Raw genomic sequence first — 23068 nt, forward strand, 5'->3', positions numbered from 1 at the left:
CCTTGAATATTATATTAAATGAAATATCTGTGATATCTCGGGGGGGGGGGGGGTTATTATCAAGACAAGCGCATTTAAAGACAAGAAAGTTTTGTTAGTACATAATTTTAGTAGTTTGACCTTGAAATTATCTAACTGAACTACTAAGTGTTCGCTATCATCACATGTTCGAAACCAAGGCTTCAAATAAAATCTCTGTTTACGAGCAAACATCACTGAATAATACTAATTAAAAGATCGTTATAGAAACATGTCACTTGATAGTCTTTCAAAATGCAAGTAGCTGAGAACATACACAACAATAAAACCTGATAACATATGATAATATATTTGATTACATGTATATATAATTTGCAATTTTCATTTTAATTCGAATAAACCTGTCCGTATATGAGTTAGGAGTGTGTTTTGTCTGGCAGCTTTATGATTGTCGAAATTCTTCATTTCAATAACAAGCTGTTGCATAGCACGGACCTTTGTTAAAGAACTATTTTGACTACATTGGTTCTTAAAAAAACGACACATTCGACTATAAACATGTATTTATAATACGAAAACAGCAGTCTTAGATTGATTTATACCATGTTTTGTCTGCAAAACTGGCAAACATAGCATTTACCAGGTAAACACAGGTTTACACAGACGTGCCAATAACGATTTAAAGTCTGGTATGCCCGCAACCTGTTACTCAAGAAATAATACACTATTCTTAGCTTTAGAAACGGTGAAACTACTTAAACTATGAGCAACGACGACTCAACCACAGACACAAGTGCCCAATCTGCTCAGGATTCGGTGAATTTGTTTATAAAACCGCCATTACCGACAGAAGTACACAGCAAAGACAATATTTGTACAGATACTTCAAGATTGGTTCATTAATAGCCAATTCATTTGCTACCAAAACTTGATTTTAATTATTAAGGCACAATGTTTATTTAACAAAATACCTCGCTTTAATACCAGCCTAGTGAATCGATGCGATAACTTGTATTTGAACTCAAAATAAAGAATGTCCGTTTACTGCAACCGTTTTTGATACGGGCCCATGATGTAATACAAAATTGTAGTTTACCATTTAAAATGTCACTTATCGCGATTTATCTATTTCATGCCAAAGACTTTGCTAATCTTTGTCGTTTAATCTTTGTGATTTATACCAAAATCGATATAACCGTGCTGGCACTAAAATGGCCACTTGATATTATGGGTATGTGTATCTAGCATATCTGACAGCCCGTTTAATTTGGTGAGATAAAGCAAACATAAATAACAGCTACCATTTAGAACTTCTGTTTATGTCATGAATATGGGTTAAAGATCATATAGGTGAGCTCGAGTTAAATGATAACAATATAATCACCTTAACTCCGGCTGACGAAGGACGTTTTTAAACGTGTTTTAAAATAGGTAATTTAACCTAGCGTCCAAATTCATCAAAATGATTTGTTGCGAGCAGAAACAAGTGTTAGGCGTTTAAACGCAACATATTTCTTTATTAAAAGGCATTATATTCGAATGGATGTTAGGTTTTTGTGTCTTTTTTGCAGTTTTGTATTGATGAATAACAATTATTGTTGTCAGCCTAATGCTAAACTTTGTTTCTTTCTTCAGTCGATACAACTGAACGTTTCTATTAAAGATGGGTGGTCGCAAGTTGAAGTTACACGGGGCGCAAATTATAGTGTAAAGCCATTTGTTAATTTTGAAATAAGTTGCAATTGAAGACATCACGGGAAAGTTCTTTAACATTTATGAACCAGGTTCGGTAAAACTCAGCTGGGCGCGGTTATGCCTGATTAGAATGTATGTCTTTTTTTTGCTTTTTTAATCAACATTTTATTTCATCAATACTATTACATCATGTTGGGCTCCTGCAATTTCCTTACCTTCTATGTTTATACTCATCATGTTTTACACCTTCGGAATGATTGGAGCATATCGTTCTGACACACAACCATAATATCGTATAATATGTGTATGTATATAGATTACACTTTTGATCAAATATGCCGAAAGCGCATTTTGTCTCTCAACAGCGACAAGAAATGACCAGTAATACGCTTTCTTATCAATCCGAATGCCTTCGCAATTATCAATTATTCACTTCATGTGTTGAATTAAAAACTTTTTAACATATTCACGAGGGAGAGAAACTGCTGCTTAATTCACAAACGAGATAGTAATTATATTCGTTTGAAGAGACTGATTGGAAAGGTGTTGATATAATTTAGGAGGTTTTTTTGGAAATGAATAAATAGTCAGTGTACTTCTCAAGTTCTCATCTGCACCACGTCCTAGCGTATAGAATACATTTATCATATATTGTTCTATAATCATTATCATTGTCTGCAATTTAAATGCATCATTTTACCGTTAACACAATGCACTAGTCCGTGCACATCACACGAAATGTTTAGCATAGTGCTATTGTTATTGGTTAAGATATTAATGCACCCTAATAAACTATGAATACTAGTTTTTCAAGTATTGCTGAGCTAGCATAGTGAGAATTTATCACATTTGTAAACCAAGCTAAACATGCATGTCACACAAAGACAGAAAACCGCTTTTAATGATTATTAATTAGAATCAAATCGAAGACCAATGCGATGATTGTAGTTTGTCACAGAGTTGACATAGTTTCTCATTTTTGTACGTTTGACACATATTTTTTACAAAGAGGTATCAAATTTGTAAAATAAACTATTTGTCTATCATTACACTATACAAATTATACCCTGTATGCCGTTAGCTGTCGTTACTTAAAGGCTTTATTGAACGCGTTTTGGTAAGTGTATTAGCTAGTTGCAAAAGTTGTGTCAATGTATTGTATGCCTCCGTCTGCAGATAGAGTTGGCAGATTGAGTTGGGATCTCTAATCAAGTACTTGTGATTACCTATAGGTTTCTTATAATTAATGTATTGTTAAGTTTCCTCATGCATTCTTTGATAAGATTGAATGCTTTGTTTCTAAAATTCATATATGTACTCTTTTCTGATGGACCTTCTCTTTGACATTAACGAGTCTGAAACTGAAACTCGTATCCATAAGCTCCGCTTAATTCCGTTTAATAAGGCGGATACAGCCAATACGACCGACTTCTGTGATGAACATCAGGTGATAAAAGCATTGAATTCGATTGATTAAAGTATGCGTAATTTAAACTGCAATGAAAATTTCTCGCTTAATGCATGCAGAATATCAGACTCATTGTGGATTTGGTAAGATTCCAAATACTTCGGCAAATCTTAAGACCACGTCGCTTACAATGATCGCCGTGTCAGTAAGAATCAGAACTGATTTCGCAGTACATTCTCTGTCTCCACCAATTGACTGAATGGCATTCGCAATTGTAACATTTATTGCTTGTGCAAAAGCCAATTTTCCTGTGCTGTGTAGAATACATGTCTAGAGTAAATTAATTGTACTTTCTCTTGCCAAACGTATACAAAGTGTTTCGGCTGTTGCTTTGAAACATATGTCGTATTTCACACAAACCGCTTCTCCTCAATAATCGATCGGGGATCATCATGTCAAAATTAATCACAAGGTCAAAATCGTCCTCTGCAATATTTATGAGAAAAACTACAGAAACAAGCTCAGTAGCAATACTTTTAAACATAAACCCAGTTTAATGGCACTGGGTAAACGCCAAAGACATCGAACATAAAATCACAAACAAGAAACATTGAAGAACAGCACAAAACTCCACAAGCAGCACAAAACATACATACTATATATATATATAAAAACTAGGTATGTTTATCAAGGATTGTTAGGTACTGCCTTGAAACGGTCAGTAAAATGTAATTTAACTTGGGATTGAAACCAGTGTAAGTGCTACAAAACATCTTGCATCCTCTAATTTGAATTTAAACCGAATTTAGCAAAACTTGTTAGGAAAAAAACATCCATGATATATATCGTCTAACATTATGCAATAGATCACTCAGTCATCTACAGTTTATAAAGATAGGTTGTGGTGTAGCAGAAAGTTAAATCATTGTGAACTATTTTTGCGATATGCAGATTGCATTTAAAATTGTCAAATGCTCAACAAGCTTTTTATATTTTGAAGGAGCTTGTAGCGTCGTCTCTATGCATTTAAGACAGAATCGCTGAGTTGGTCTTGATATATTGTTGGATAAATATTTATTTAACCTAGATTATGCCTGAAAACATGCAACCCTAGCAATCCAGACATCCTTCATTATGACCAACAGGGGCAACGAAATTCATTATAAATGATGTGATATCAAAAGATAAATAAGGAGATTTAATGAAAGTCAAGCCGTTTGAAATAATTGTATAATGACATATTTCCAACAAAGTGTTGCCAAATTTTAGAAATGAGTTGATTATGTTAAATAAGTTGACATTTTAGATAAAACAAAACATACTGTTCTTATTGGTCTTATTTACCTAATGATTGAATTATCGCAGTATTTATCTAAACCCTTCATTGCGTTTGCAACGCTCTTTGAATAATGAACATGGCTGCCCACTTGCACCTATAAGTGCGCAAACTTTTTGACTTTGGGCAGTGCAGCAAATAATTTGAAACTGGTTGCATGTGTATAAATAAACTTGACAGAATATTTTTATCTTTTGTCCACAATAAACATACTGAGAAAGAAAAAGTTGAATACATATAATTACGAAATAGCTGGATATTGTGTTTTGTCGGCAATCACGTTTTCTTTGAGCTTTCAAGATGTATGTTTTTGCAATTTGACATATTGTTTGCTAAATCAAATCGAAAGTAATAATAAAAGAAATCAATGTTTTGTATTAAATACACGCTCGATAACTCAAAACTATCTCAGTTATAATGGCATCAACCTTGTTTTGGCTAGGGACATGTATGTCCGCACAATAGATCGTGTATCAGATACTAATACAATAACTTGTGCTTGGTACTGATGTTAACTATAGTTCATATAGTTATTGGCTATCTTGTAATAACAAAGATTTAGAACATAGTACTGTCTGATTGAGGTTGCTTTGGATTGTCAAATTAAAGATAGGGACATCTTAGGAGACCCATCGATTTTATGCTAGATTTAACAAGAGTATAATACATATTTTAACTCCAACTTTGCTTCAATCAATACATATCAAACGAATGCTTATCCGCGACACATGGAGATATAGTTATTTAGCCACGTGCACAATTCAGGCTGTAAAGAATATAAGTCTTATTATAGGAGCACATTTTACTTTCAAATATTATGAAAAACATGTTATGAGCATTGGTTAAACAATTTGATAGCATATATGCGTGCTGAATATTCGCAAACAGAAAATCTATTTGCATTACAAAGAATATTACACAAAAAATACTAGTTAACCTTTTGGTAGATTAAACGTTTTATTCGCGAATTTAAAAAGATGTTTGATAGTGTATCTTTAATCAGGTTGAACAAAAGCTTGCTCGTGTATACATTTATATGAATTAAAGCCAACGCGGATCTATAATTGTCGATTACGATAAAGAAACCCAGCTCTTTAATTGAATCGGTGGCACAATTCAGGGTGATTTTTACGTAGTTCTAATATTTATGTTATGCCTACATGAGTTGTATACCTTTCTAAGGTGCAAGGAATGTATGCTATATGTTAAAAAGACAAAATAACATTTGAAAACAGAAATTGAGATATCTCTGTATATAACATATTGTATCCGTATGGCATTGGTCTTGTTTAATTTATTCAAGTAATTGTAAAAGTTTATGAACTTCTGCTATTTTTCAGAAACGAGATGCCTGATTATTAAAGACAAAACTGGTTCGGAAATATAAGCGACTTGCTCTTCTGTGACACTAATAAACAGTTTTAATTCCTGTTAAATATAGGGAAATACGTTAACATCAATATAACATATTCTGTTAGGTAATCATTTGCGGGGTGTAGATGTTGTAGCAACAAATAGTTTTATGGAAACAAAAGGTTTATTTTAATTTGAATATGTATGGTATTTTTATGCTGTATCATGAGTATTTTTTAACAATATACACTTTGATACTCTTTATCATCACTCACAGTGAATTATACATAGTGTATCTAATATTTTCTTATTGGCCCAACATTTCGTCGCATAGACTGTGTCCTTTACTCTAAGGTCATAGCGAAAAAGTCTAAATGTAAGAATCCTAATGATGTGTAGACATAGCAATGCCATTAAAATGTGAAACAATAGCGATGCTATAGTTCATACTGAATCGTGCATTAATATGACTGATTAAGAGCTAAATAAAAAAAACGAATTTAATAGAACATATCGGACAACAAAACACAATTAGTTGTATTGTACTTAATTGTTTAAGTTTGTTAATTGTATCAATAACAAGCTTCTCTGTTTCATTTCGATCTGAATTTAATCATTCACCTGTATATCGAAACTAAAAAACTTCAAACTCATTTCAGTGTATGTATCAATAAAATAAAACTTAAAACCTTAAAACGGACAGTGTTGTTATACTAATAGTATTATAAATAATTTATGATAAGCATTAGGCGACAGAATATATTTGGTATGGGTTTATTTGTCACGGAACCCGCGTGTCTGGTGCGTGGGGGAACGTGAAGGGTACGTGGATCGACCTTGCAAATTTCTTCGTTATTTACAGGGTATAAGCTCGATGATATGATTTGTGCATCATTCATGCTTCTATCGCAATAACATACTCTTCATTTATGCGACAAAATCGCCGAATTTTAACATTTACTGCCCAACGTTTGCACTACGCCCACGTTAATTGGATGAGATCGCATCTTAGATGTTCTTCCATCCAGCCGTCGTTAAATATTAATGAGAAAACATACCCGGTGTTGTTGACGATTTCCATATATCATACCTTAGAACTGGCTGGTACGTGTTTTCCACAATTGTACAGACTCATGCATGCACAATATATAGCAATTGATATTCTCGTATCTTTCGTAATATAATATAAACTTTAAGTTTGTGTCAGTATCTGTTCAAGTTCATGTCGTAGTATTTTAATCTCTTTAATGCTGATAAAATGGCAAGACTAGTTCTATATATAATACTCTTGAGGTTTTAAGTGACTTTATCGTATCGCATAAATATCTGCACTTGTGACTTTGCTGAGGCCCTGTATCTTGTAAAGCACATACCGCTTAATCTCCGTTAATGCAATTTGAGTTCCCTATCTAGATTGGGAACTTGTTTAGATAGTTTTAAGCCAAACAAAACACATATACCACACATCTATTTTAACAAAGTATCAAACGTTGCAAAACATATGCATATATACATAAAACGTGAAACCGTGATATTAGAGTGTAAAGAATGACACATTACATTGTAAGAATATAATGCAAGGGAAGTAACTGTAGGTTGTATGTACTTTAGCTAACACAAGTCGTCCTTACACCACAAAATCGACATCGCATTTAATTTATATGTTTTAAATGGAATTTACTAATTTATGTTGTGTATGTCAAAAACGTTATCACTTGTCTAAAGAAACAACATATAGTATCTACACTATGTATTGACACCAATCATCATTAGGAAGACCAGGAACCTTGTACGGCCGCCCTCGACGGTGTGTTTGATCACGGTGTGTCGGTGGCACATTCGTTAGCAAATATGCGCGCAGCTTCACACATGTAACAGTAAACCGTTCCACATTGGACGGGACACAGTGAGTCAGCGACATCGGTCTTGAACAACTTCAAAGTTAAACAGTCTAATTGGCAAACTATAATAAAAAGTTACGACTGTTGTTTTTTTAAATACACCCTGCGAATTCGTTAATCCTTACATGAGTAACCAGCATCATCATAAACGTATATTCTGAGATAGAGGTCCAGCCGATGGAGGGCCAGATAAACACTCAAAATAAAAGTTTGTAAATTTTTCTCACAGGGACTATTTGAAACGATCGCTTGATTCGTCTTTTGCATAGGATTATGTTATGCAAATATTGCTTACGAAACGCAGACGAAAAGGACCTAGAATAGTTGGCATGAAGTTGCGTGAAACATCATCGGACCAACACGACATGTTTGAAATCATGTCCAATCTGAAAAAGGCTTGAAGGAATGAAAGCGGATACATATATTGCACTATTCTACAATACGTTTTATTATGTTACACGTCTATTCCACTACACTAATTCCATTCCGAGAAGTTTGTCATACAACATCTTACTATCTTAGATAATCTGTTTACCTTCGTAATATATCTTGTTAAACCCAATAATTGTCGATTTTTTGCAAGCTTTAATATCGGCACGTTATGCATTTCCAGAAACAGGTCGTCCACTACCATCCTTGCCCCAATAGCATAATTTTACCAAGAATAGATAAACATTTCCCCATAAGTATTGGTGGACGCAAAATGAGTGCCGCTTATGGAAGGCAGCGAATTCACCTTGGTAATCCTAATATACATTTAGTTGTCTAAACATGTTTTTAATTCCCGCAATTGCCAAAGTGGAGACATTAAGGACAACTACCATTTATTCTTACATTTTCCTTTATATCATGCTCATAGATATCATTAATTTTACCAACGGTCGTCTTTCGGGACTTTTGAAATTCAGAGGTTACTGTCTGGATCACAAAAATAACGTACCTAAATAACACGTTTGATACTTCATACGCCACGCTTTTGATCTCCTTAATAGAAAAAAGTACAAACTTGATTTTACTAGCATAATCTGTTCAAATCCCCCCCCCCACTTTCCAGTTATTCCTTTATACATGTGTTAATCACCTTCAATCTTATCAATCACATGATAAATATTCTACAAATCATAACATCAATATGTACTTATATGATATAGAGGCCAAGGTTGACTGCGAAGCCAATACATGGTAACATTATAAAAAGGCCGCCGGTGATTGCTGCTAATAAATATGTTTTATCACAATAACTAAAAACGTCTTTGAATTAAATAGGTACATATCCTAGAGATTATAATTACAGACTAAGCAAGGGATAGCGTGTTTAACTTGTGTTGTGTTGGACCCGAATTCACCGCTGTGTCTTGTTAAGTCTGGGAGTAAGATTTTATGCTTTAATATGCAAGTCCTGATGAAAATACAACTATGTTATAGACACATAACACAAAATTAGAAAACAAAGGTATAAAGAAACGAAAACCTATCCGCTATCGTTACAGCCAATATTTATATATATATATATATATATAATGATTTTTTACCGTTTATATTTTTGGATCATTGGGATCGTTAATGATGACTTATAGCAACTTTATTATACCTTATTTTCCTACTGTGGCTGGCTCCGGTGTGATTTATAGGTTTAGTTTTGTAATTATTCATACATTTTGGGTCAGATTTTAGGTTATGTGCATAAACATTAGTTTAACACCACATTTAAGTCGTGTTCCAGTCAACTATTGTTCCGCTGACCTTTCCAAGACGGTTATTTCATGACGTATTTATTAAGCTACTTTGGTGCGTTTATAGTATCATTATACGTTTGTGAATGTAGTTCAATGTGGCTTAGCTTTTCGCATAAACATTGGGTTCTTATTGTTTAAACTATCTTTACAAAGACAACGATTAAGACATTGCAAGGTGCCAGTGTTATTAATGCACAGCCGTTATAAAACCGAAACTGCTTGTTATACACGATAAATATATGTATTTATATCTGAAGAGCGTTAGCCCAAAGAGAAAAATGGACGCTACTTCGTACAAGCGATGATGTAAAGAAATAAAGTTAAACACAAACATATCGAACAAAGCACTAATTCAACTGATTTTTCAAAGCATGATCAAGTCTCTGCCATATTCCTTCTAACATTAAACGGGTCAACTCCTATAAAACTATTTACGGAATGTCAAGGTCCGGGCCAATCAATACTTCTTGAATCGGTGTTACAAAACAAGACATGTCCTGTTTATGTTAAAACTGACACTAAAAGCTTCTTTTGTTTAAAGTGTATTTAGTTATAAGACAAACAAAACATATAACGTGAAGGTCTAGGAGATGACATTATAAGTTGAACCTTTAAATGCTATGAATTACTCTTGATATAGTTATTTGTCACCAAACATGTTAATGTAATTGTTAAAACTGGTGTTTGCAACATTTCTGACCAGTTTACCCATTAACGCATTCAGACTTGACTTTTTAGTGCAAACGGACTCTCATGCTTGAATCATCCATTAAACAGTATCGGTCTTTAGATTAGTCGATTTTTTTTTGTGAGTTATAACATACACAGCAATAGTTTATTTACTAAACAAGTCAAATCATTACCTATCAATTTACTTTTTATCAAAATATCAAGTGAAATGAGATACACAATGATTATACTTGGCTTGGCCAGGCGGTCTAACATTAGAGGGTAATCGGCCTATTGAACTGAAATATGTTGCCTGTTGGCTTCATATTGAGCAATAAGCGACATGACGTATTGCGGCGTACATGTTGGCGATCTGGTAGAGTAAGCGGCTGTTTGAAGTTTGCGACCGGACCTTCATTGCAGCGTGTATAAGTCGCATTCAGTTAGCTGCCATGCGGCATGAACTCGTTTAATAAACCAGCGTGCAGTGAGTTATTTTGCAGGTTAACAACATGGTGGTAGCGAATAGGTGGTCATCTTGCGTACATAAAGCGGCCTTGGGGAATAACAATTAAAGCAAACGGATCCTTGGCAAGGCGCATTTATGTTAGCGTCCTTGTGAACGTCCTCTTAGAGTTGCGGTGTAAAAATACGGACAAGTCTAGGGAAAGTAGTGGTCTGGATTAGCACTTAAAGCAACCGGCCTGTACAAGTTTTATTCCAAATACCTATAGACCTAATATGCCTGATGATATACTGTAATAGATTCAAAACTAAAAGTTTATGTACTGAATCAATCAAAAATAGCTTTGTATTGAATGTTTAAGCAAGATTTTGATATGTTTAATCTCATTTTTGAAGGCGACATTATTACTAACCTTTTGAATTTATCTGAACGTTTTCACTTAATGAATTTCAGATTTGCTTATAAGCTGATGTAATCACTGACTTTTATAGATATTCTTATCTATACGTTGAAAGGCCTTCCGTGATCAGGAAGTCTACCCTTGTACATATACATTACAAATGAATAGTGAAAACACATATAAAGTTGTATTATCTGATCAGATTGAAATTGTTTTCACCGCGCAAAGGAAATGTTTCTTCTTTTTTGTGCTCTTCTATGGACTATCAGTGAGTAAAATAAACAAAAGTAGCTTAATGTGTATCATATAGTTGCTTATGATTGCTTCAACACATTTAGAATTAGCTTTAGGTGAGATTGTTTAGTTAAAAACAAATTAAGGTTTAGATAGGTTCCGCGCAACAAATAGCAAATGTAATGCGAAAAAATTTCTTAAGGTCTGCCGTATTTCTTTCTTTAATTGTTTCGTATATTTATTTTTGCAAAGCAATCGTCAGTCGTTTAATTTAATCACTTAGATCGGCTGATTTAAACGGATACTTCTCCAGATACAATATTAGAAAAATAAACCGGTCAATGAATGCTAATTAAACGTCAAAACATGTAATGAATACAAATGAACGATTAAAGAGGGCGACTGATTTTGGTAAGAATGTGTTTTCAGCAGGCAGGGAACAAAATTATAAAACAATGTTTGTTGATTTTCTACAAACTAGGTGTGGTACTTATTCACGTCGATAGATGCATACTTGGATAGACATGTAGGTTATAGGGTTAGGGTAAGGGTTAAATGAACACTGACTATCGTAAACTGACTTACACACACAAATGCATTGATAGTTCATTAACAAGTAACTTACATGCAAATAAGAATTTGATCATGATGAATTTCAAGAAATTAGTTCATAACTGAACACTGATTTCGCCTTTGTCAAGTGTAACATATAGAAATCGACATTATACTGATTCCGAATAATCTTTAATAAGTATATGAAAATTACCCCCATCTGCGGTTCATTGCTCTATCTGAGTTTTGCCAACACAGCGTGAAATTGAAAGCAATATAAGAAGCAGCTATAATTAAATCTGCTCGAGTGTTAAAATGCATTCACTTATTCATTCACTTAACAAAATATTATATATATGTTAAGGTCGTTAACAATTTGGGTTAGGCAATCGGATATATCTAGTTGAACGCCACACTGTTACTACATAAACATTTCAATGTAGAATTTGTTTAAGATAAGGTTATGGAGGAACAAAGAAAGATAAATACGCCTATTTAAAATACAACGTTATAATTGTGTAATCAGTTATTAATGATCAGTCTGTAGGAGCAAAGACATTTAATAAAAGCTTAAGGTTCATTATTTCAATACACTTTGGAAGCAGTTCATATTTGATGTTTAAACAAAGGCCGAATAATTCAAAAACATTTTGCTCGCGAAATATCTTTAAAAAAGAGTTCTTTATAGAGATGGTTGTGTTTATGAACATAAATATATTATTTATTTAAAAAATACTGAAAGAGGTGCCGTGGTCGATTAGATAAAATGAACAATTAAAGTTGTTAGAATTACTTTTCAGATTCAGCCTGTTCAGAATCACAATGCGGAAACTACACAAACCTAACAGAAACTACACTGCGTACTGACAATAGCAATCCTAGACATATTCCAATACCGGTAGGGTGGTACAGATATACTGGTACCGATGCCGGTATCATGGCAACTAGCTGTCCGAAAGGAAACAACCAGTGCGGTGCAAAACAACAAGTATGGATTAAAGGTGACTTGTCGCTCCGCCATAACGAACTAAGTAAACAACTTCAATTAGCACGATTTTTTAAGACAACTATGATTTATACGTTGTATTTTATAAGTATTCCTAAAAACAATCTAGACTTTCTTGGTCTTTCACCATAATTGAGCCATGAAAGTCGAACTGTTCTAAAATTAATCACTAGTTCTTGATATTTCAAGAATCTGAATGTGCTTGCATACCCATCCTTCATTCTGCTGATATGTTATTCGTTACTACAAACCGATACTATGACATTATTTTCATTTCTTATGTTCGTATAAATTTTAGAACGTAATCAATAATTTTAACTATCCTTAACTCAAGTGAATAACACGTCAGCATTTGTGTGCACGTGAAATATTTCAATACATTTACTTTTTCAAGTCGTTTAAAACAAAATTATAATACAATTTTTGTTTAAAATATATGCAATATGTGTCCTTCGTAAATTGACTCTGTATATTTATTGTTGATTTAATATAAGGCATTTAACCATCAGCGACTGAACAGCGACTTAATTTGGCAATAGGCTCAATGAATTACTTGGGTCGTATTTAAACCGTGGATATTAAGGCAATATTTTGAAGAGTACTTGCCTTATAGTTTTTGAAGATTAATTCCTGAGACAAAATATTGGGTTGAATAAAGCATCCTTACATAACTAAGCTTTCAGTCCTTTGATCTTAGGAAAAGTTTGCTAATTCATGTTATGTTTAAAACCTTTTTCGGCCTACTCGGAGTGTTTTAGCATGTGACGTCATTTTCTTCAAATAGTTTACATTCTCAAACCATTTGGAAGGAAAGATTAGCTAATACATGTCGTTTTTATTTTAAATAATGCTTTCTTTATTTGTTTTAAGTTTTAGTACAATGATGATTTTTATTATGGAACTCTATGACCACACAGTTTTAAACCCTTTCATTAATAAGGCAGACTGCGTGTGATGCTCATAGTTTCAAACAATGACTGCATCGTATCTTTCGAAAGTTTTTTGCATTAGGTGCTCTGAGCTGTTTTCCTCCGTCTACAGATAGAGTTTGGATCTCTAAACATAGAAGTACTTGGGGTTTATCTATAAGTTTATTTTGTTTTATTGTTAAGTTTCCTCAACCTAATGCATACTTTGATAAGATTTACCATTTGCGTTTTTTTCTTTAGTTAGGACTGTTTGGATAAGAGTGATGTTTGTGCAATTTAACTGGGTTAATCCCCCAGTAAATTTACATTTTACTGCCCGTTACAAGGTGAAGCCTAACAATCCATGTTAAACATACCTAGTTTGTTTTTATATAGTGTGTATGCAATGTGTTGTTTGTGGAGTTTTGTGCTGTGTTTCCATGTTTCTTGTTTGCAATTTGTTTTTGTTTTTATGTTTTATGTCTTAGGCATTCACCAAGTTCCATTAAACCGGGTTTATGTTTAAACCTTTTGCTACTGAGCTTATTTCTGTATTTTTTCGCATGAGTATTAACAGTGTCATAGTTTTCTTGTATTGTCTGTTAAATTATGTTTGATTAGCATTCTTATTATCCAGGTGGGTTGCCTGCCGTTAGCACCGGACCTGTAGATGTTGACGCCTGTATCAGGATTGAAAACCCAAATGGGGAGCCTCTATGCTGTGATCTACAAAACACTATATGCGTAGAAAATTGTGGCGTGTTCTACATTTACTTATTTCGTCCTCTACGAGGTGATACAAATTTCTGTTTTAGTAAGTATTGTGTTCAATATGAATACATCGCACGGATCATTGAGGATTGTCTTAAATACACCATAATTTCAGCAATACATCTAACAATGGACATATATCACATTATGTCGTTTAGTTTTTCACGTACGTATTACCATGGAATCTCGTACAAATTATGTACAAATTATTTTGCAGACTTATTTTTTACTAAAACATTAGATAAAACACTCGCTAAGTCTTTATCTAAATGAACCTAATATATTCATACACGTAATGTAATGGTTAAAGGTTATTAAATAAATGTTCAAGTACACAATCCAAATATCTGAAGTGTGCATGTAAGATATAAGATTTTAAGGACCTTTTAAACAGTAATTTGAGCTTAGGTTGTATTTTCTATTGCAACATTCAAGTGTCTTCCATTTTCACTTATTTTCTGCTTAAAGTTGATATAATTTATGCATGTTATGTGCTGGTTTTTCAAAAAAAATGTTTTTTATTAGATAATACGGCCATCAAATTGACGACAACATCAATTTCAAGAACATCAAAACTAACATCCACTCCGACTACTAAAACGACACAATCAACACTAACTTCTAGAGCGCCAAGTTCATCAAAAGCTACAATTGGTAAGCAGATGCACTTTTCGTCTTGTTATTGCAGGGTGGAATTAAGCATTGTTACCAGTGTACATACGTTAAGTTATCCGATAAGATTTTTGGGCGTTATTATGGCGTTGGCCGTTCTGACCAAAACTAAGCTAAGTTGAAAGGGCATTGCGCACTTAATTCGATTCTTTAAAATTAACGACAAACAAAATAGTACATATTAAGTTATGGCAGTTTCTTGTTTTGTTTTTTATCTTAACAGAAATCGGAAATGAAATTACAAAGGTTGCAGTATTGTAAAGTGAAATAAGAGTGTTTGCAATACTTTTATCGGATGATATTTACATATCATTTCTGTACACATTTAACTGTATCATATTATTCCAAAATGATAGAAGGTCAAAAGAAATCAACAGTATTGTACATCGGATATTTTAAGCCTACATATCATCTGATGATTGCTTGAATAGAATGCACTAGAACAAATTTTAAGTATCTTTTTATAACAATCAACAAACGTCAATTTGCCGTCTTGTTTCTAGGAACACCTATAATAGGAATACATACGACTAACGCTCGAAGCGTTTCAGTGACGTCTTTAACAACCAAGGCTACTCAAACCCGAGAAAACACTTTCCTCGCAGAAAGGCAAACACCTTCGCAATCGACGTTTCCAATGGTTATATCGGAGTCGACATCGACCTTATTGATTACGACATCAAAGAGTGAATCAATAACTGCAGAAATAATAGAAGCGAGCTCAACGCAACAAACCGATTCTCAATTAAGCGATACAACCACACGTATGTTCACAACATCATTATTTTTATGAGGTTTTATTATATTAAATACTGTTTGTGATGTTTGGCATGTTCCGCCAACGTTTGTTATGTGAACTCATCTTTATTTTACATTTAAGCTAAGAAAAGTAAACAGCGTACCGTAACACCTGATTTCGCAGTCGAGAAGAGCACAAATTGGAATGAAAATAGTTCTAGTGAATCAAGAAACAATATACTTTTAGGAGCTTATATTGGAGGAGCCGTGGTTTTGACCGTTATAGCCATTGTCCTTTTGTTTATCGGGATTCGTCAATATGTAACGTCGTATGTATAATTTGAGTTTCCCTTCCATATAACAGATTCTATGTTTTAAGATGGAATATGAAAGGATTTTTTTTTGTAATTATCCTTTTACATGAATCGATTGTTATAGTGAATGGGCCTAGCAACAAATATATCAAACTCGATTAATACTTTAAACAAATGCAAAATTGAAAATTACATCAATGTGTATGTTTCATATTTCAGACGTCATGCAAAATCAATTAAACTCGCTCCGAATGTTCACGTAGAAGAAAGCAATGCCAGATCCAGCTTTTCGGACGTCAGGGTTATTTTTTAATCAAGTGAAAACTTTATACAAATGCAAAATATTAATCCGAGGACATTTTATGATAGTTCGTGTGCCAGCAAGTGAAAACAATTAAACATCAAGAGAAATATATGTTTGCGTTTATACGGAGGAAAAACAATGGACAATTCTAGCCTTAGTTTCAGAAATGCTGATGGACAAAATCGATTTTCTAACTTAAAAGCGATGATTGAAATACAAACATATAAAATAATACATTCCCAGTGCCATCAGTAACCTAAACATGTCTTATCTCAGAAGTGGGCATGTCTTTGTATTACAATCTTGAATATCGGCATAAATGTATCTGAGGCATATATTAAGTAAAATTTAAATAGTAGAATTTGACAGGAATACAAGGGGATTAACCTTATACAGATTGTCGTTCTACCGGCTTTTATTTTGTGCCTGAATCATCTTATCATGTACAATCAAATGTTTTATTTACATTTATCAAGTTTACTCATTCACGAGTTTTAGTTCTATACTTCCCCGTCTAGATACGTAATAGAGCGAACACAAACACGCTAAGGTGTTAAATCAAATGTCTTTTTAGTGCCTCTGATATCAATTATTTAATTTGATGTATAGGATATCTCACGTGCTGTTAATGCAGATACGTCAAAAGCCAGGGAAGATTGAATAGTAAAATAAATAAAGATTTTAAATAAAGATGAATGCGTTTAATGTATTTCCAAAGTTAAAGGTACATGTAAAATTTATGAAAATATAAAATTCAATAGATGAACTACTTAAGGTTGACAAAACTCATTGGAATCGAGCGAATTCTTTTATTGCGTCACAGGAATACAAATAAAGTTGTGTGCTTATTTTTATTTTGTTCTGGAATGTCAAATTTAAGCTGTGTTGACTCTGTTAAGATCAATGAAAATATATCTATTAGGATCAGGATGTTTGATTTTTTGCGAGGTTTTCAATGCGATTGACATATACTTAGATAACAAAAGAGTATCTCATTTTAAAATATTTCTTTTTCATCAATATCTTTGCTTCAATATGCACTGCCTAAAATGATGCATTATACTTTAAGATAAGTCGTTACTTTTACAAACGACTGAGTCAGCTTTTGTGCATCATTAAATTGTAAATATCTTTCTTATTATAAATGTCAAAAGTGCCAACTTGAATTGCAGTAATACAATAGCGAAAAGCAATATTTATAGTCTTAATCACTAAGGTACCTGTAGTGGGTATAGTAGTTGCTTTGTAACATATTGTCAATGTTAGCGTTCAATTAGTAGAGTATGTATGTTAAAAAAACGGAGTGACCTGCATTCTACTTTTTGCGCGTTGAGAGCTCTGCATACCGGCATACATATTGTCCATAGCATATTCACTGAACATAATCCTTAACCACAGTGGGTGGTAAACAATCATATCACGTACAATTATCGAATATGAAATAAATCATGCGTAATGATCTAGCCAAATGCTTTATAAGAGAACTTAGTCAAACTCAGCCATTGTATAATAATTACATGTTCTATCCAATTCTATTACTTTTCTATTAATATTGCTGCTCCGTTTTTATACAGGAATGGACAAGCATATGACTGCAGTAAACAATCGTTTGTATTTAAAGCTATCTCCCTTCTTACTGGTGTATGTACACATTAGAGACTGTTTGTTTGACTCTTTTTAAATGCAACAGAACTATCATTTCTTATTAAAAGCCAACTTTCTTCTTTTACGGGTTTATCGAGACACTTGTCACAGTATGTTTGACTATTTAAATGCCACAGTAAACTATCATTGATTCACGTTTGTGTCATAATGAGTTAAACGGCAGTGGGTTATCATATTGAAGTGCATTTTTGTGTCTCCTTGTATGAAAGTGCAGTAGGTTATCATAAAGCCTCCAGGTGGCTTGACTCAAGTTTGATCAGACCTTACGATGAAGTGTTTTGCCAACGGATTAATGATATCCTGTCAATTAATATGCACTTTATGTCAGATTAAACTAGATTGTTGCGTTATCTCTGGTTTTGTTGATCCAGTGTATGTTAATACGAGGGAGTTATTATGGTAGATTATAATCCATATGAATTGAAGATAAGTGTGTTTCAACATTTGGTATTTAGGTTTCTAAAACTCATCAATAAGGCTTATACGGTTGTTCGTGTTGTTTTTGGTTTTGACATTTTTAATAAATGGATGCAGAATGTGAAATAGATCTCAAACACCGAAATAACCAGCGTGATATATCCGTTTTCGCTGATCCTGCAACGGCGTTAGCCCGATTTATTATTTATTTAAAGTTATTTTAACGTATGTGTTATCTTTGTTGTACCGCCTAAATATTGTCTGACGTTGAGTTAATGTTAGATGTTGAACCATGTGCCATGTGCCTTTTAACAGAATCGTACCTAATTTGTTTGGTATTAGCCCTAGCCTGCATCTGTATTATTGCATTGAATAACAGAAATACTGTTATGGTACAAATAGTGAAGGGCGATTTGTGTGTATGCGTGAATCGCATCGAAATGCAAGGCTGTTGCAATCTTTCAATTTTGTGGCTGATCGATTGATTGCAATGAGTTCCAACTATCCCTGAATTATTATGTTATTTTAAGATGTAATGTTTTCATCAATAAATTTATTTGCATAGTTTACCTCAGCAAATATGTACATCATTATGAAATCGTTCATCCTTTAACAGTAAACTCCTTATAAACTTGCTGTACTAAAAATCAAACGTGAAAATGAAATCGACGTTGAATTATTAATATTGTAAATTGGAGCTAATTTTAATATAGAACTGTTTTCGTAATCAATATTGATGCGTTTTTTTAACAAAATCGTTTTATCCATGCTGGCATTCCGGAGAGGCTATCATTCGTGTCAAAATCAGGTTTACATCAAAAAATAGATTTTTACTCGATTAAGTGCAAAGTTTGTGTTCCTTTGTACAACATTCGTGTACTGAATACTGTACATATATTTTTTATTCGTTTTAACAGCATGCATTCAATAATGATAAACTAAACGTCGATACCTTCCTATTTTGCTCATCATAAAGACTGCCATCGAGCGTCTCGGTATTATTAAAACGTTTTTCTTGTTATTTATTCACGGTTTCACGCAGTTTAGAATGACATAAGTATTTAGTTGACAATTTTAACTTTTGCTATAAATGATAAAAACAAAATATTATAGAATATTGATTAATTATAAAACTAAAATTGAGCAAGAAAACACAAACATATAACCACATTTTCCCTTATAAATATTTTATTTTGTGGAACTTAATAATAAAAATCATGTAACAACTTCGGAAATCGTTGATAATGTCGCCACGCGAGCAAAATCCCATCTAGCATAGTATGTTGTGGCGCCCTCTGCGTCTATAGAGAATGAACACACGAAATAAATGCGACCAATACATGGATACATGTATTTACCATTTGAATCAGGCGAAGGTTTTTCTATTTGCTTTGCAACACAAACCCAGACTTTGTTTAGCCATTTTAATGTTTGCCCCAGACTGCAAAGGTAAAATGGTTATGAATGTTATATGTATTTATTCCCGTACAACTAGAGTAAATATGATAACATTTTTTATTGTTCGGTTGTTCACACCTGGCTATACATTTATAATAAAACGCAATATATCGCCAAGTTTTCGAAATGTAATTACGTTTAGAACATGTTCAGCATTTAGCTATTATACGCAGACAATGGAAATAAGGTATCCCACCCTCGAATATGTAGATTTTAGTTTCCTGGTGATCCTTTAAGTATTATTTCTGTTTCATTTGAAAAAAAATGTGTGCATTGAAGAAAATATTAAAATAGATTTTACCAATTTTAAAAAAAGAAATCACCACGTAAAACTAAGTGTGAGTATCAAGGATTGTTAGGTACCGCCTTGGAACAGTCAGTTAAATGTTGATTTACTGGTGGGTTAAACTAGTGTGTGCACAACCTCACTTTTATATTAACACTCCCGAATAAAGTAAAAAACGTAAGTGGTATAACTTATCAAAGTAGGAATTAACCTGAGGAAACTTAAGAACAAAACAAATAATAATGAACTTATAGGTAAACCCAAACTACTTCTATGATAAGGGAAACCAACTCTGTCTGTAGACGATGTACCTGATGCAAAAACAGTTAATACATATGATGCAGTTATTGTTTGAAGTTGTAAAAATTCCACACATTCTGCCTAAGCAAATGAAAGGTTTAAAACACTGTGATCATAGAGTTTTATCAGTGTACTAATTCTGGGAAGTAACAAAGAAAACATTATTAAAACTAAAAATGCAATATCAATTTGCGAAAACTCTACATGAGAAGGATAAAACTATTGACAGGATGGAATGTAGGATTTCTGTATCTGACCAAATATCCAGTCAAAAGAGTTATTAATATTAACACTATTTAGTGAACGTTCATAAATATTATAACTCTTTTATACTTTTATATTTTTGTCATTAACTGCAAATCTGAAAACAAAACGCGTGGTATATGGGCATCAATGCAATATTTGGCTATTAAAAACACGCACTTCTTTGTCAAGCTGAAACAAACCAAACTCATCCGTTGCTAGTTGTATTAACTAGATTCCAAATAAATACAAGCGTTTTGCACGGATATGTTAATGTCATACATAACCTAGTCATACGGTGTCAAGCTTGAACAATCGCAAAATTTGCGGTCTGTGTGCTTGAGCCGGACACATGGCATTGTTGTCTGTGATAACATAAGAACATATGATAAGTATCAATATGATCAATATATGCTATCATATGGAATTGATATTATACAGATAGTGAACCTGGACTTTCGCAGTCGACATATGATCTCGTCTGAGTACTGTTCACTATACAGGCTTTACTATCGTTAACGGGCGCTGGCTGCTAACAAGAGCAATATTTCTGCCGGGACTCTCTCCGACATGTTTTTGAGCTTGAAACTAAGCCCTGTGCTGACGTATGATAACCAAACCAAATTACCACGGAAAACCCATTTGTCTGATCTTTAAAAGAACATTTTATTTTTAGACGACATATGTTCGATACTTTCTGTTTGTATCGAATTTATCGAGATTAAAATCCCACAAAGTCATTAATACCTTATTTGCAATTATTGGTTGCATAATATTTCGCTTAATATTGAGTTCGCGATTGATTCAAATCGCGATATATTGCGAGTATATGTACCTCGCGAAATTTACACAATGTACAGTACAACCACAAGAAGAGATATATCAAACAGTTAAAACAATACCTGTTTAGTTAAAAAGAAAGCATTCCTTTTGTTCCTAAAATTCCCCGTCACAGTTTTGGTCTAATGAATGGACCTTATGGCACTGACGTGATCGAAAGGTGAAACCATATCCAAATGTTTTGTTGGAGCCCGTCCAAGTCTCCCATTGTGTTCGAAGAACGCAAACATAACTTCCGACTTTTATAACAAATACCAGCGCACACAATAAAATGACGATAACTGAACACGGCAAATACATCAGCAACGAAAATGCATGCTACAAATATGCACGAAACCTCGACATGTTATAGAGAAACCAAGTACAAGCGATTTGAAATTTATTCCATTGGATGCATCAACAACTCACGGTTCATTTTGGAATATTAACAAAGTCTCTTGCAATTTTGCATATATAACCTTCGTTTTAATTTATAGATCTATAAGTTCCCATCGTACTTAAATAAAATACCAGGCCAGTGTGTCATTTACTCAAACATTTTAGCAAGACAGGTAAACAAATAAAATGGTATATGTGTCAATCGCTAAATGCATTTGTAAAAAAAGGTATATTTTTTAATCTCTTAATGCATTCATAAAGAGATTTGATAATTTCTCAATTTAGAATTTCAAATGAAGAAGGTTATTGAATGCATTTATATAAACAGCACCAAACATGATTCAAATAAAAAAAATACTATATAATTATTTACACGACATCTGGTCAGGACATCTGACCTGAAGACAGGCGAACCTGCTGGTCCCATTTAGAAAACCATGCGCGTCTATTGGGGCCATTTAATAATTTCCAAGTGGCGAACTGACGTCAACAGTTGAAATCGACTTAGCAGTGATAATTGTGTCCTCGGGAGCATTCTATATATAAAATTAGTGTACAAAGGGTAAGTCGCGTTAGAAGTCAACCTGGTTTCATCGATAAATATCGTATTCTTGATAGTCAGCATTATATAAATATATTATATATAAAGCATGTACCAACCATGATTGGTGTCAATAAATCAAAATATAAAATAGCAGGTTTCAATGACGTCAGCAGTATATTAGTGACGTCGATAACGAACATGGATAATGCAACAAAATGACGAACAGTTTGTTCACTGAAGCATGTGTGATGTAGCTGTCTAGATAGACTGTAAGTGTTTTCTGCTTCGTGCTTATCTTCGGTGTTATTTGAAGAACATGAGAACCATGTTCCTGAATATTAACGTGCTTCTGGAGCGTGAGATAAGTTAGTTAATTTAATGTTTTTAAAAGTTTACAGGTTTTACCGGTTCTTTGGTCACGCTATTTCCGAGACTACACACGGTACTCGCATGATACGGAATCAGAAAACGACAGTATGGTGAAACGGATTTTTC

This window comes from Mya arenaria, chromosome 16 (assembly GCF_026914265.1).
Source record: "Mya arenaria isolate MELC-2E11 chromosome 16, ASM2691426v1".
Taxonomy (NCBI): domain Eukaryota; kingdom Metazoa; phylum Mollusca; class Bivalvia; order Myida; family Myidae; genus Mya; species Mya arenaria.